Below are 6,629 nucleotides of genomic sequence, written 5' to 3' on the forward strand. Positions count from 1 at the left end.
CGGTGAGTTTTGTTCGGATGCTGCGCTCATGCGGTGTCATGAACGCGCGTCACGGCCGCGCGCTTTGACCAGCGTACAGGTCGGTGCCAGAGCCGGCTCTGGCTAATTTGGTGTCCTCGCGTAAACATAAATTGGGAAAAGTGACAAAATATAACTTAAAAATAACAGAACGGTATAGAGGGAACTTGTGATATAAAAAAATACTATAAATAAAGCTGTAACTGTGACGCAGGGCTGGAAACAACACGCTGCTACATTTCCTTCATTCTATTTAGCATTTTAGCATTTAGCAATTTTTAGAAAATGTATATAATTCACCGCAATTCATTAGATACTGATAAAAGACAGCTTTTGTTTTTTTGTCTTATTAGCTTTCTATATAATTTTTTTATATTACAAATATTTATTATTGAGTTAAGTTATATTTTGTTACTTTTTTTCCATTGATGTTTAGGCTCAGAGGACAACAAATTAGGATTATTTAAATAGTTTAAATTTAAATTGTTTTTTAAAGCAAGCTAATGACACACACAAAAAAAAAAACAACAAAAGCTGTCATTTATCAATGAAATGGGGTAAATTATATATATTTTTTAAATCGCTAAATGCTAAATAGAATGATGGAAATGTAGCACAATTTCCAGCCCTGGGGAAAAATAGAAGTAAGGGGCAGCATTTCTGCTGCTGAAAACAATAACAAACACAGTTTTTAATCCAATTAAAATGACTTAAATATTATTTTATTATTATCGAATGTTTTTTTTCTTTAACTTTTAAATTTTTCACTCAAGTTAAAGAAAGAAATATAGCATACAACAGCGGTCGTGGACTAAATCTCATTAGTTTTGAAAAAGTTCCTTCCGCCTCGACCTCAGCCGACACAAATGTCTCATTATACCACACGTTCTGAGGCTAAACATGTGGTTCCTGATGTGTTGTTCTGTCCGTGTTCACAGTCAGCCTCTCACAGTCCACTCACTTCTTCTTCCAACTTTGCTCCACTTGAGGAAAGCAGCAGGAAAAGATGGTTGAGATGGAGGAAGAGGAGAGAGAGAAGAGCTTATACTGAGTGAATTATTTAGACACGGAGGCAGGATGGGATTCCAAAGACAAGACCTGGGATCCTTTATTAATGAGCGCTGACATTAGAGGTGATTTCTCCTCTTTTCTGCACCTGCTTCGGTCCAGTACGTCCAGATATAGCTGGCTGAGTCAGAAAGTATTCAGAAAGGTGATGTCATTTTTTTATAGACGCGTCTCTCAGAGCTTTGATAATATTGTCGATATTGTCTTCGTCGTTTAGGTGTGAGCTGTGTTACAATTTCATTGATCAACAATTTCAGCCTTATAAAACTTGAAGAGAAAACTGTTAAAGTTGCAAAGTTTGATGATAAATAGTTTATTTTGACTTGATGGTTCTAATTTGTCTTTAAACTTTTTGACCTTAAACTTTTGGTTTAATTTGGGATGTCCGATACTATCGGCCAACCGATATCATCGGCCGATATTGACTTAATTATGTGATATCGGTAAGAATCGTTATCGGTTTTTCCTCCGATAATGAAAACCCGATATTGCAATTTTTGGGTTTCGCCCAGATGATGCCACCTAAAAATAGTTTTGAAGCGAAAGTGAAAGTGAAACTATTATTTGTATTGTACACCACAGTACACAATAAAATATCAGTATCGGTTGATATCAGAATCGGAAATTAAGTGTTTGGACAATATCGGCGGATCGGATATGGTCAAAATAATTAATAATTAATACAACCAAAACAAATTCACGCTGACATTCACACCAACAGACAATTAAAAGTGAACAGTTTGTCTGATCTACAAAAACAGATGTTCTAGGAGATAATATTGACAAGAAGTTCCTCTGGTGATATACCTTTAAATTTGCGACCAAATTTAAAGGTATATCACCAGACAACGACGGGATTCGAACGCGTGGAGAGCACAATGGATTAGCAGTCCATCGCCCTAATCACTCAGCCACCTCGTCACAACTGGGGGTCGTCACTTTGCATTTTTCGTAGTCGCAGCTGACTCTCTGCAGAGCTATTTGTAGAGAAAACACATCGTAGAAAAGTGAAAACGTTCTCGGTCCACGGGCCGCAGATAAGCAACTTGTGGGCCAGACACGGACACTAGGTCTAGGTCACTAGTTGAGGGCCACCGGTCTATGACGATTATGTTGTCAGATGTAATCTGGTGAAATAACAGTTTCGGAACCTTCATTTTCACACTAACATTCACACCTACTGTCAGTTAAGAGTTAACAGCTAAGCTAACACTGTTTGGTTTTGGACTCTGGGAGGAGGGAGGGAGAACATGCCAACTTCCTACAGGAGGACAGCTAGCAGCTAGCACAAGGAATCAAACCCATGCTGTTCTTCTTGTAAGGCAAGCACTCCAACCACGTCCACCACCGTGCGGCGTCCTCTCCGCGTTCCTTCATCTGGTGGAGCTCGCCGTGACCTCCTTCTGCTGCTACACTGCACAAAGCCCAGCTAACAGTGTTATCAATAATGAAAGACAAAGATTTCTGGTTTATGGTTTAGGAAGAGACAACACTTTTAGAAAAAAAAAAGAAAAAAAAAAGCTTTTTCAAGGTACGTTCCACCTCGTTTCATGTGGAGAGCATCTCCGATGAAGAGGCTTTTATTAGATATGATGCCTGAGAGCACATGACAGCACTTATCTCCCAACGCCATCTCAGACCACTCCAGTCCCACTAACACCAAAAAGGATGTTTCAAACAGTCCCATAAATCAGAGGACATTCCTGCACTTGGTCGTCTCACACACACGTCGAGATTTGGTTTTGGGTTGTTGGGTTTTGTTTTTTTTTCTTCCATGTTTTTGCTTCACCTTTGGGCAAAGACTTCTTCAACATTTCTGTCAGCAAACAACAACAACAACAAAAAAACTTCCATGAATTAATTAAGCTGTGAAGTGATGTCACGGCCAAGGTCACATATGCAGATGGCCGCCGGTTTGGGAAAGTGTGCGATCACTTCAGCAAATCATGCATAAATGTGAGGGTGGAGGAGGAGGAGAGAGGAGCCGCAGCTTTGGTGAGCTTCATCAGCCACACTGTGTTTCACACACACAATAATGCGGCAGTGCATCAATGTGTAATGAAAGGATGGACACAAAAAAATTCCAACCGAAGCTGGTTCAGTCCAGTTGGTCAGTTTCATAGTGTAACGATGGCACGCATGCCTTGAAAACAGAAAGCAGAGAGTCTTTAGTTTGATTCCCAAAAAAACACCTGCCTGCAGGGGGCAGCATATGTTCTGTTAACACAAGAATTTCACAAATATGGGACCAATAAAGTTCTTTTTTTTTATTTTTTGATTGTGAACTGGACTTTTTAGATATTCACACCATGAAGTGTTTGTGGACCAGTTTTGGGCCCACGGGCCGTATGTTTGACACCTTTAAGCCATTTTTTTTACCTTTTTGTTTCTCAGTGAGGAGTAAAAATTTCCCAGTGTTCATCTTCTTGCTCCTCCTCCACCACGTCCTCCCCACCCGCACTAGCCCCTCACCTCCCACCCCCCGACCCGGCCACTACTTCCCTCTTCTTGGATTTGCTCTTGAGCCTGAACCAGAAAAGTGTTTAATTAAATACTGTAAATATTTAGAATTAATAGAAACTGTCGTCATCTTACAGAATGACATCAAATTGCAAATTGTTTTCATATTGCGCCCTACCGGCTATGCTGCTAAATAAAAAAAAGAAACACTATTTGACAGTCACGTGATATGACACTGCACGCGGGAAACCGGGGTTCAATTCCCCGACGGGGAGGTTACATTTTGGGAAGTTCTGTTCTGATAGCTATAATTCGGCGCTCTCACCGCAGCGTTCTGGATTCAATTCCCGGTTAGGGAAACTTTTTTGGTTTCATGGTATAGCAGTTATCATGCCTGTGTCGACTTCCCCTTACGTGCAGAAGGTTCTGGGCTCGAGTCCCAGGGAAGCTACATGATTGTTGCCTCCTATTGCACCATATCTGCTGTTATAATCATTAACAAATGTACTAGCTGATTGGACGAGTCAGTCACATATGTTTTTGATCTGAAAAGAACGTCCAGGAGAATATGGTTGCCTCACAAATAAGTCATTTCGTTGCACCAACCTGATCTAGAGCCCACAAAAAACAAAAACAAATCCCAGTCCCCAGCAACTTTTATTCAATGAATATTCACGACCAAGCATTAGCATATTGTACGAGATATTAGCATAACCAGTGACAGGCGCTTCAGAGTGAAGGGCAAAGAAAACAAAATCAGAGGACGTGCCTTGGCAGAGAGGAAGGGAGAAACGGGGACAGCAGATCAGAATTACATTACTGAGGTGCTGAGGTCAGAAGGTCACAGAGGACGCAGCAAAGTCAGGCAGAGAGAGTTGACAGCAGAGAGAGTGTGGAGTGTGAATTAAATCATCAGAACACACGACTTGAGATTATAGCCAAAATTCTTTGAAAATCAAAATTATTTGAAAGTCAGAGAAACTTAATATTCATACATTCATTTAAATTTACGTAAAGCAAATAGTCATTTCTAATACTTCCCTTTCATAAACTAGTTTATTTAGTTACTAACTGCATGTAAATATATAGACCTGTATGTTTCAGGTGAGCACCAGAAACGTTTATTTATTTAGTTTTCCCCCATGTCCGTTTAAACTTTAAGCCTGTGTTCCATAGTGTTTGCTGCCCTCTGCTGATTAATAGGAGCAAAGCACCTTCCGAGCTCTCGTGAATCCTGCCGTAGAAACTAAGTGACAACGTTCGACTGCGTTGTTGATATAAAAATTCATATATTATTACAAATAAAACGTCACGTTCCTTGAAGATATCAATCGGTAGTTTCGTACTTTCTTACTCAGATGGTATGAACGTGTCAATAAAATGTTTTTTTTAAATCAATTAGTTATTATCGTGAGCTTGTATAACAACCCAAAGTTCACACGTTGACTGACTTTACTATAAAAACGTCTCGTTTTAGACCCAGAGGACAGTTATTATCCAGGCTTATCTCCTTCAAGAAGAACTTTGACTCTGTAAACTGTGTTTTCCTACGAAGTCTCGAAAGTACACTCTGAAAAAAAGTCAACGTGTTACTTTTGTTCAGAGATAATGACACTAAGTGGCGCTTGATGCTTTTGTATACGTCACTTTTTTTAAAGAAGTTATTTAAAGTTAGAGGAGCAGCTGAGGCCAAAGTTCAACAGAGCTTCGGGTTACAGACGAACTGCATAAGACCGAGTTCCCTAACCAACTAAACTACACAGTTTTATTTTAACTTTATTTTATTTCAATTTAAAATAAACTCTCTCGGTGTCAGGGAAAAGCTTGGTCTAATTTGGAACTAATTTCTTAATGTACGTGCGCACGTTTTGTACGTCTGTGAGCGTATTTTATGTTTGTTCTTATTTCGTTTGTTATTTTTTAAAATATGTAAGTAATAAAGTATTAAATACGCATTTCTACAACGTGCAAAACACGTTAAAATCCCTTATATTATAGGAAAATAAGCATTTATTACTACTGTTATTATTATTAGTGTATGTAATAATCTTAGTAAAACAGTAGGATCCGCTCTCTTGTTGTGGGGTGTGACGTCACGACAGCTGCGTCACTTCCACGCAGGCCTCGCTTCAAGGCTACGCGGCTACAGTTGTCATCTCTTCACCGGGAGAGGCGAAGGGCATCCGGCTTACAGGCTGAATAAGGAGCCGCCGCCGCCGCAACGCTTTATCGAGGTTAGTGACTGGAACTTGTGGCAGCGTCTTCGGGGAAATTCTGCTACGGCGAAGTGCTTGAGTTTCGAAAAGAAAATCTTTTTTGAGAAGCAGAGACACTGGTAGCGCCTGGTTAGCATTAGCGGCGTGCTAACACCGACTAGTTAAAGTAAGGTGAAGTAGCTCAGCCGGGACAATGTGGTAACGCCTGCTTAAGTCATTTCGTCAGTCGTTTGTACTACGCGCGCTCTTTTTGGACTAAGACGGTGAATTAAGATCATGTAATTTGATTCGTTTGGGGCTAATTACCACCCATTTAGCCCCTAGCCTACATGCTACTAGGGGTAATTACGAAAACAAGTAGCGGCGTTTTGAACCAGATATAATTCATGTTTTTAATTAATCATGTCGGATATAAAGCTTTTTGTGTGGCAGTTCACGATTTAATTAAAATTATTTTTTCAATGTTTTGATGAAACGCTGTTTTACAAAATACCATGACTTCTGAAAGGGCATCATGATTGACGGTCGCAGCGTCAAATGACAGTCGGCTTTGGCCCATTTCTGGGCGGGACTCCTTTCGAAGAGCCAATCAGAGGGTGCGGTAGTGAGCGATAGGGGCTGGTCTTTGCCGGGCTGACTAGGAGTGGATACAGGGAGTGGAAAGACTCTCAACAAGGTCAAAACACACAAACCACAGCTGAGGAGACACTCGGAGACTCTTCCGTTTCTCAGTCATGCAACTCTGGAAAATAACCAAAGTTAGACTCGACGTTTTTAGACCTCAAGGTTTTCAAGAAAATTCCTGAAACACTGACCTTTTTAATGGGTATTTGTATTGTAGCATAGAAGCCACACGTGTTGGTAAGT

The 6,629-nt window shown here is 40.3% G+C and overlaps 1 protein-coding gene across 3 annotated transcripts in view; it reads left to right on the plus strand.

Annotated features, from left to right (window-relative positions):
• The first annotated feature begins 5,645 nt into the window (after positions 1-5,645).
• The window catches only part of ogdha (oxoglutarate dehydrogenase a), a 24,157-nt gene continuing 23,173 nt past the window's right edge, over positions 5,646-6,629 (plus strand). For 2 of the 3 annotated variants that reach the window (XM_008336447.2, XM_008336444.2), the window contains exon 1: positions 5,646-5,780. The gene's annotated coding sequence lies outside the window, so the exon portion shown is untranslated. Of the gene's footprint in view, positions 5,781-6,451; positions 6,624-6,629 lie in introns of those variants that run through there. The other variant, XM_008336446.3, reaches the window with a different exon arrangement.

The sequence above is a fragment of the Cynoglossus semilaevis genome, chromosome Z (assembly GCF_000523025.1).
Source record: "Cynoglossus semilaevis isolate Cse_v1.0 chromosome Z, Cse_v1.0, whole genome shotgun sequence".
NCBI lineage: Eukaryota > Metazoa > Chordata > Actinopteri > Pleuronectiformes > Cynoglossidae > Cynoglossus > Cynoglossus semilaevis.